The sequence below is a fragment of the Eutrigla gurnardus genome, assembly GCF_963514095.1.
Source record: "Eutrigla gurnardus genome assembly, chromosome: 21".
NCBI classification, from domain to species: Eukaryota; Metazoa; Chordata; class Actinopteri; order Perciformes; family Triglidae; genus Eutrigla; species Eutrigla gurnardus.
This window is the reverse complement of record NC_139932.1, coordinates 929,110-939,359: the sequence shown is the minus strand read 5'-3', so window position 1 is coordinate 939,359 and position 10,250 is coordinate 929,110. Positions and strand designations below refer to the sequence as shown.

Sequence of the window (10,250 nt, the reverse complement as noted above, 5' to 3'; positions counted from 1 at the left end):
CCTCTGGTTTTTCTTTTAATTTCACACAAACGGCGTAAGAGCTTCAAACGTAGTTTTTTGTCTGCAGCTTCCTGAAGATTTTTGCACTCATCCCTTACACAGCCCTCTAATGCAACATGGTCTTCTCTGCAGAAGCAAAAAGCTAAAAGTAATGATTTAAAACGTGGGTGGTAAGTGTTGTGACTCACCCATCAATTATTGCACTTATACATTAATATTTCTGCTCTCATTTTCTTACATTTTTTTAGTTTTTCAATTGAATTTTGATTCATCAACCACATGATTAGACACCATTTGATGAAAAGAAATGTCCAATTTAACCATTTTTTTCTATCTACAGAAGTAGAAACAGTTTGGGAACCACTGCCTTAGACATTAAACTAAAAGCATGTGCTATTAGATCCAAGCGACTTAAAACGTATATTTTATCATTAAAGGAACTTAGGGCAGGATTTGTGAAAAAATAAACATTCACTTTAAGTCTTTTAATGCTAATGGGTGATGAAGCGTTCAAAACCAAAAAGAATGAGACCACACACATATCTCCCCATTGCCTTGAACAGGCTGTGTGCTGCATGATGTACTGCAATTCGTGGTCCGAATTTCCCGCGCAGTCAGGCGGACGTGACGTCAAATGACGCTGAATGCGCGTACTCGACGGCTTGGAGACCGGAAAAAGACAAGCGCGGTGGATTCAAGTACTGTATGTGTAGTAATGGACTCTGCTTCGGCCGGAAAATGACCCACCACCACACAAAGTCCACTAAAAAGTAATACCAAGAAGAAAACGAAGGTTTTATCAGCGGCAAGTCGTGAGTCCAAACGAAGTTATGACCAAAGCCGGGCTGGCACCCGGATAAACATTGGATATGCGTTCGACTCATGGAGGCTGCTTCAATTTGAACTCGGACTGAAAACAGATGCTGACATGGCTAATTTCCTAGTAACCAGGTAAGAATACATTACAGGTCATGTTTACGGCTTGATTTGAAAATCTTATGAGATCACCGAGGACTCGGAATGAGCTAAAGTGCAAAGTAGCGTTAGCTGCTAACATGTAACTTAGTCCAACGCTGTGTAACACTGAATAATTACAGACTGCGCATTGTCCACGGTCCTTTAGTCTGAAACCGAATAGTTATAAATATGTCCCTTTATATATGGGACCGAAAGCCCAACTGTTATCCGGGAGGTGACGTTAGCAGCTGGCTGTAGCAACAGGCTAACGATTTGTTCGTGTCTGTGTAGTCATATTAGCCGCTAGCTACACACAGCGAGCCGGTGAGACACCCGATTTGGTTCCCCCCCAGTTCCTGTTCCCCTTTACGCCGATTTACTGACGATCCGTGCGTAGTTGCTGTGTTACCGTACGTATTTACGGAAAAAACCGCAACGTGAAAACAGCTGGATGTACGGAAAGCGAAATGGGACAAACCTCACACCAGGCTGTGCGGCTGTAATGTGCTGCGTTGATTTTAGCGTCACAAAACAACTAGGCCTATATTGTGTAGACTACTGTTATGTTACTTATTACATTAAAGCAAAAAAAATGTAAAGGTATTTGCTTGACCAGCCATTGGTTGGTCATTTGACAAAGGAATAAGATTAAAGGACAATAATAGGGGAAACAGTTTCCATCAATGATGTATTTATTAGGGCAGTTTTAATCGCATATCGTGTTAACTCATAGTTAACTCGCAATTAATAACACTTTCAAAATTCCGTTTTAAATTAACTCCAATTGAAGTTAAAAGATTCAAATTGAATGACACGTTATCAGTCATACAAAATGTACCTAATAACCAAAATCTTGGCCAAGTGATCTTCAGGGAGTTTTCATTTCATTTTGTTGACTTTGTTTGTTGATTGAATATGAAACTTACGGAACACAACAGATTTGGGAATTGTAAACAGGCAGTTAATTAGTACAATTGTAAACAAACAGTTACAAGTGTAGTTAACAAACAAATGATTTCTGATATGAATGTTGACATTCTGTGGGCAATACCTTTCAAAATCAAAGTAAAATTCACTCTTCTGTCTGTTCTAGCGTGTTGCAGTGACTGCGACTGGACTCTTCTCATGGTTAACCGGCCAGCAGCCCATCATCATTTGTAATGTTTTGTCTGTATCTATGTATGTCAATTGTGGCAACCATTGCCCTCCTGAACCATCCCTGGAAGGAGGAATCCCCCACTCAGCGCTCCTTCCCAAGCCTGTTAAGCGCTTTGAGACTGTAATGGTGATTAAGGGCTATACAAATTAAATTGAATTGAGAAAAAAAATAATAATAAATGAGAAGGCGAGTTAATTCGCTCTTTGTATAAAAATAATAATAAATGAGAAGGCGAGTTAATTCGCTCTTTGTAAAAAAATAATAATAAATGAGAAGGCGAGTTAATTCGCTCTTTGTATAAAAAAAATAAAGATTGCGTTAACGCTTAACGCATTATTTTCCCTGAAGGCATGCCTGGCATTCAAATATGCCTTCCATGGACGGCTTTCCCACACACTCAGTGTGGAACCATCGTTCGCACCTATCACAAGCAATCTGCAAATAAATAAAGGTAGAATTAGGCTGGCTTATAAATATGTGCTGGTTAATAAGGGCTGCACGCCAATCCTATAGTATAATGCTACTTACCCAAGTCAGGTTTTCCATATCATTAAAGGTCTCTGCCTCCCCACAAAAATGACACAGGTCACTCAAGTCATCTACGAATTAAGATAACTTTTGTAAAGAATTTGACAGACACGGGAAGCAAAGTCTAATAGGGTCAGGTTACACCATTATCCCTATTCAAGCCACTTGGTGGAGCGGTAGGACTCGCGACCAACACACTGACACAGGTTGAAATCCTGACCTGTGTGCCTACTCCTATAAGGAAAGGGCATTGATTAAAAGATTTGAAGTGCTTACCAGATTGAGTGAGGATGGTGGTGGCTATTTCCATCCTTAGATTATTCACAGAGGACGGGGGGAAATCGATGGATGTTGTAGCATCGATGAGGTGTTCTGCAAACTGAAAGTGTGAGAATGAGCCCATAATTCACAGGTCCCCCAATGCGTGATATAGCGTTTACTACTGTGATATCATTTGCCATGTAATATAGCATACTTTCAAAGCAAACACCCCACAAGATATTGTGTCCTGCTGGAGTGGGTGCTTCAGAGTGTCACACGTCCAGTGAGACACGTTCACGGCCATTCTTCTCATCAGGGCTCTAAAGAAAAGTTTGTGAAGTTGTTACTAGTGAACTAGTAAAAACCAAATATCACTGCTGTAGGAAAATATAGGCTACCTCGTTGTCTCCAAACACCTTTTTATCTTCACTGGTGACTCTCCTAGAGAGTCCAGTAAAATAGTTTTCTTTTTGGATGGATACATGGCCTGGGAAAATATATATATATATATGGTAATAGGATTGTAAAAGTATGTAGGCCTTTTTACATTTTAATTTAGGAAAAGTCCTGGGAACTCCCTTCTTTGTCACATACTTACAACAAGAAACCAATGGTGGCAATCATTCACAATGCCTAGAATTGTCTCATAGGCAGAGGCATCCAGCTGAGAAAAGCATCACAAATAATGAGTGTAGGTTAATTATAGCCTTTAAACCCATCATTAAGCCCACCTTTTCACCCAAACAACCCTCAACATCAACTATATGATAACTGGTGGCTTGCACTTGCAGCACTGAACAAATAAACCCTCTTCTTTCAATCTCAGAGCCGAGAACACCACCACCAACACCATTATCATGTTTCAGCACACCTTCAGTTTGAGATTTTTTTTCTGCCACATGGATGTCATGGCGAAAGTGTCCAGGTGGTAGGCTTTTTTTCTGCATGCTGCCTCACCATTATTTTCAGATACGAATTGATTACCTACATCAACATTAAAAATGATTAAAACTTTGCAGGTGAAGCCATAATGCCTTTGGAATTCAGGAATATGTACCTCGGACTCCAATTCCTGGCCAGGGCCCAGCTGGAAGATGTCTTGGTAAAAGACCTTGTAGGGCCCAACCTTTGCCAGTAGCACTTGGCTTTTATTGCCATTCCAGGCATCCATGATACCTGTAACACAGAGCACAATTAACAAACAACAATAAAGAGTTTTTAAATAAAGGCCATTGTTGGGTATGTATCACTTACGGCTGCGCACAAGATCGTATGGGATTACTGGGTCCAGTGTACAAGCGGCCTGAGACGGTGAAGGTGCAGATGGTGCGTGAACTGTTAGATTAATTGGTGATTTGGGTGAGGATGGAGCAGGTGGTGAGTGGTAGGCGGGTTTATTTGAGAGGTCAAGCGGTGTCGGTAAAGGTGAATGGGTGACTGAGGGGATAGTGGGACTGACAATAAACGTTTTTTTCATTGGGAGTTCTTCTGGGGATGTTTTCTGAATTCGATGAGGTATGCGCGGTGCAGGATCAATGAATTGTTTCAGATGGTCGGTGTTGATTTTGGCGTGTTGATTGCCGTTATCATCTACGAGGTCTGCACTTTTCCCATCTATTTTAGTGATGCGATATGGTCCAAGCCAGGTACGCTCCAGTTTTCCCCCTTTCCGCTGCTGCGTTCTAATGTTTTTCCGCAGGACCCTCTGGCCCACAGTAAAAGCAGACTTGAAAGGAATTTTCTGCCTTTTTTCCTGTTTTTTCACAACGCTGTTTCGAACCATGGCATCAAATGTTTCCTTTAACGCTATGCCTGCAGATACGGCTTTGTTCGCCACAACATCTTCCACTGAGCTGTCCACCTTTCCAATAGAAAAATAAACAAAGATTAAGAATGGAATTGGAATGCTGAAATTACCTGACACAAGTGAGACAACATGCCATACCGTGAAATCCTCTGCTACTTCGCATGGGTACCGTGCCTCCATACCAAACATCATAAAGAAAGGAGAGAACCTGGTGGTGAAGTGTGGCTTTGTTCTGAGGCCAAACATCACGGCATCCAAGTATAGGTCCCATGTGTCTGGCTTTTCACCCACAAGTTTGCATAATGCTCTGTATAGACAGAAGGAAATAATTGTCATCAGTCATCATGTTTTTTTAAATGACACCAATATTGTTGACAAGCTAATAGCTCTTCTGCAATCTATTTTGAGTCATTTCCTAATTACAGCTTCACCTCTGAATTGTTCCATTCAACTTTTCCACAAGACCATTTGTCTGTGGATGGTACGGAGCGCACAGACTCCTCTCCACATTTAAAAATGTGCAGATGTTTGAGTTGAGCTGTTGAAAAACATGAAGAGTACAATTTAACCACAGATGTGTTTTGTATTGCATAGAGTAGTAGGTACATACAGCTTTCTGACCATGAAGAGCAGTGCTGGTTTATACACCAAGCCAAAATTGACTAACCTCATTCACAAACTCACTGCCCTGATCGGTGAGGATGCGTTGCGGTGCGCCAAACCTATAAAAGAATTTCATTATGCACTGCGAGACCACCTGTGCACTTTTGTTGGGTATGGCGTAGACTTCTGCCCATTTGGTGTAGTAGTCCACCATGACACACATGTACATGTTGCCATCTTGGGTTTTAGTCAGTTTTCCCACCAAGTCCATGCCGACCAACTCAAGTGGGTGGTCAACCTGAAAATCCCCAAATATATATCATTGTTATCACAAAGCATGGATGTTGTTTGAAAGTATTCAGTGAAATGAAAGGCTTAGTACATACATGAATTGGAATATAATCTGGCTCCTTTTTGATGGAGAGCCTACTGTATTGGCATTTAGCACACTGTGAAACCTGGTGGTTCAAAAGTAGACATGGGAAATAAAGTCTAGGAAGCAAGAAAATATATGGATGAGCTCAATCTACTATACAGTACGATTAAATAATTCCATTTACCCATTTATCCAAGTCAACCCCCATTCCAGGCCAATAAAACCTGGCGGTGACTGCATATTTGGTCTTCTGGGTTCCACAGTGGCCTCCATGGGCACTATCATGGAAATCCAGAAAGATTTTGTTGGCCTCCTCCTCCCCAACCACTACTTTCTTACGGACCTCCATGTCGTTTTTGCATGATACGTAATACATTGTATCACCTATTGAAACAAGGTTGTTGTCAGTAGAATACAATAAACACTTAATTTACTCTGATAAGCAATCGAGTTAGAGATCAGGGAATTATTAGGTAGGCATAGCGTTACAATGGCTTACCATCAAGCAGAAAACGGGCGGACCGTCTACGAATAACATATTTCTGCTCCTTCGATATCGCTATGGGATAGGATCCGTTTTTTTCTAATTGAGAATCTCATTGTACAGTTTTCGGTCCATTGTCGACTCTTCACCATGAACTTGAAATTCATTCAATCGTCGTTTCCCAGCTCATGTACAACCTTCCCACGTGAATTTATACACGTTGCGCCCATCGTTATTGGTTAGGTTACGCCCTATTCAATTAAGCTATTATTATATTGCCTCGATCAGACCAAACAGACAACAACAGAGTAATTTCTTTATTAGGCCTGGTTCCAAAGAAATGCATGATTTATAAGATTTTAAAGAACTAGGCAGCTTAGAATGCCTATTCATTCATGAATTCACACAAATCAATGATCAATTCACCGAACAAAATATTGTTTTCTGAAAGCCAATGTAGGCCTACCCATTATCTATATCTATTGAACGACATGCCCATAAAATAAGCTATAGGCCTACATGATTGTCATTGTGATGATTGACCTCTTCAACTGTTGCATAGACACGATACCAATTCAACAACAAAGCATGGTATTTATTTTTATTTTTTTAATTATTTTTTTATTATTTACAAGTCAACAGATCCCAGGCGTGTACTCAGATCTGACATATTACAAAAGCAATTAACTATATTACATTAAATACAATGACTCATAACATAAGTAATAGTATATTTAAAGAACAGAATAAACAATAATAGAAACAATAAAAATCGCGTTTTCGCACGCAATCTCTTACGCAACTCGTCAAACTTTTTGTACCACTTGGCTTTCCGTAGATCCAGTTGTTTTGGGTTGGTCACCAACTCCCCGGCTGCTTCGTGAGTGTAGGGGATAAAGCTATATCATACACACAGCACCGGCTCCCGTCTCGTTCCCGTCCCCGGGAAATACAGTATTTAGGGGGTACAGTAACGGTATTTACAGGCTGTGTGTTAGGGGCTATTGTGTTGACGTGTTGATTATACTGTTGTGATGTAGCTGAATAAAAGGCATTTAGAGCTAACCGTGAAGTGCACAATCGCATGTAAACAAGTTCAGAGAGAGAGCTTTTAGCATTTATTTTTTTTGACTTGTGTTGTACCTTCCACACAAGATTGCTCCAGACATTATACATTGCGTTGTATGTAAAGCAGAATAAATTGTTTGTAAAAGTGAAGCGCACAATATTACCGAACGACTGAGACGCGTATTTTCATATTATTATTGTTGCAGGCAAACATTGTATGGCCATAGTTGTTCTGGCCAAAGAGAAAAGACACCAAGGTAGCAAAGTCACAGCCAGCTTGCTGACTCAGACTGTAACTTTTTAAAATATTGCTGTTTTCCAGCTACCAGAAGAAGCAAACTCCTGAAGCAGCTACTCAGGGAAGTAAGGAGATGAGAACATCAACACCCAGCAAGCGGACAGCTGCTAAAATCTCTCATCGATTATCACCAATCGAACCAGTGTCTGAGGGGTTAGTATGTTTTCAGGAATTTCAATCTTTTCAGAATATAGACAAAACATTGAAAAATATTATAATATAAAATAACATGAAGTGCTGACATGTATTTAGCCACACTTCCCAACTACACACACACACACCACTGATTACACTGGTGACATTATCTTGACGGAAGATATTCTAATGGCTGGAGTTGGAGCATTGGTATGTGTTCTAACGCTACTGTTCTCTTCTCTCCATAAAGGCCTCAGCTACATGATCCAGAGATGTGAGCAAGAGAAGAGAGAAGACAAGACCGTCTTGTTTACCAGACATTTATTTTATTATAAACATATAAAAAATAAATACAAAATAAAACTATGTACATACTGCAAATTTGAAAAATACTTTGTTTTTCTGTAAACTTTGAAAATAACTGTAAAAATATAGAATGTACATAAATGGTTTTTATTTTTGGATGAAATCTTTGGCTGAAAAATGTTATTTTTTTGAGGTATTGTAGAAATTGTCAGTCCGGCACCCTAAATGGAGCTTCCTTCTAACCTGTGTAATTCGCAAAAGGGTCAGGGAATTTGGCCCGGATGCGAATAACACAGCAGCTCGGTATCGGCCTCCGGTTCCCTCTTCCCAGACGCCCATTCTGCCATATCGTAAATTGCCGGTAGGCAGCAAACCGAAACTCTCTGTTATCGCTGCCCACATCTTGGCTGTCCTCCAGAGCGAAGATGTCGTTCCACGTCATCCTGACCAGACGCAGTGTACCCTCATCCAGGAAGTACATCTCCAGATGGGCACTCCTGCTCAGACACTGGTCCGGAGCCTGCCGACAGCACAAGTTCTCCATTTGGGTTGGCATGCGTCGGCAGTTCAGGCAGGTGCACCAAGCAGGCTGCCCTCTATCTGGAACATGTGTGCCACTCCTTCCAGAGTCGATTCCAAATCCTGAAACAAAAACATTGAGAACAATAATAATAATAACTTTAGTAATCCTCAAAGGGATGTTATGATTTTATTTGATGTTATTTTTATTCTGATGTTATGATTTTATTTGATGTTATTTTTATTCTGATTCAACTTAGTATAATACCAGTTATGACATATTGACATTTCTGTTTTTCTTGTATTTACTTTGTTTTCATCAGTGCTATTCATACCATTTATATTGTCTTATAATGGAAATGGTTTCACAAATTATCTCAGTGACACTGGCACATAACACTTGGCTTGAGACATTGAATCATACTACTGCTGTTACATGATAATGACTGTACACTTATGTCAGCTTGTTAGCAAGCTTTATCCAATGTTATAAATATTAGCTATGTTGGTAATTACCACAGTCAGTGTAGATATAAAAATGATTAGAAGTTAATCACACTGGAAATTGTAGGTTTCATAAATTACATGTCTCATAATCATGGAGGCTTTTTACAATCATGTAGCTTTTCATAATCATATAGGTTTTCCATAATCATGTATGTTTTATAATCATGTAATGTGTTTGATATTAATCTATCCTGTCATCCTCAGACAGCGGCTGGAAAGTCACAAACAGCAAAAGCACTGCCATGAGACACTTATTGTAGAGCACAGACGCAGCCGAATAGAGGAAGTTCATGAACTTATACACTTTCCATGAACGCATTTAATCGCATTAGAGGAACAAAAACAGCAGACGCTTACACACACGAAGTTATCACTTATAAGTTGCCTGAGACAGACAGGGGAAGACATATGATGTGTGGTAGACGCGCATTAGTATTTTCGTTGCAGAAATACCAGTCTGAGCCAGACAGGGGGGGGAACACATAATGTATGGTAGACGCGCATTAGTGTTTTCTTTGCAGGACCCGAGGATGGAGAGGATGAAGTCAGCGAGCAGGGAGAGGCCCCAACTCTCGGGACTCTAACTGCATCCATCATCTCAAAGACGAAAAGAGGAACCTCTCGGAGGAGGGAGCATCAATTCAAAAATACACATCTGCACGCATAAGCATGACACATAAGCCCTGCCTTTGTAACAATATATGGTCTGGAGCAGACAGAATAGGGGCCAGAACATTTTGCCTCTGGTACCGAGCACTGTGTTGCACACAGCAGCTCGTAGCTAGAGAAGAGATTTTCTCCAGACGTCTGTTCATCTGATGTCCATCTGCAAATAAATGCCTGCAGTAATGGCGAACTAAAGAACCAACGACTCCGCTGTCTTCGTGATCCTCCTGCAGAATCTGAACAACGCAATATAGACTCTGTGAGGTCCTTCTGATTGACTAACTTGTGAACAAAATTCCTACATCAGAAATTAGCTGCAGCCACAAAGCCAAATGCTCTTCAAATACCATAACGTTGGTGGCAGGCACATTAGCTTCACTCACCAGTCACAAAACAATGGTTATCTCTAGCTCGTTATTCACCGTGGCTGGTGAAGTTTGAACTTTAGTAACCATTTGGCCAGTGTAAGGTAAACGTACTTTACATTACAACTGTCATTTTGCTGAATGAATGCGCTAATGTTGTCAAAGAAACATCCTAAAGTTACACTAAAATAAATGCGAAGTTTGGAGCAGA

The 10,250-nt window shown here is 40.4% G+C and overlaps 2 long non-coding RNA genes across 2 annotated transcripts; one reads left to right on the top strand and one right to left on the bottom strand.

Annotated features, from left to right (window-relative positions):
* The first annotated feature begins 647 nt into the window (after positions 1 to 647).
* On the top strand, positions 648 to 8,086 carry LOC311032316. The gene is made up of 4 exons (XR_014599171.1): positions 648 to 888; positions 921 to 951; positions 7,566 to 7,694; positions 7,927 to 8,086. It is a non-coding gene; the product is annotated as an uncharacterized lncRNA (long non-coding RNA).
* Positions 5,145 to 6,063, bottom strand: LOC311031988. The gene is made up of 4 exons (XR_014599130.1): positions 5,876 to 6,063; positions 5,702 to 5,773; positions 5,380 to 5,613; positions 5,145 to 5,250 (listed from the first exon to the last, which is right to left on the bottom strand). It is a non-coding gene; the product is annotated as an uncharacterized lncRNA (long non-coding RNA).
* Positions 8,087 to 10,250: the final 2,164 nt, after the last annotated feature.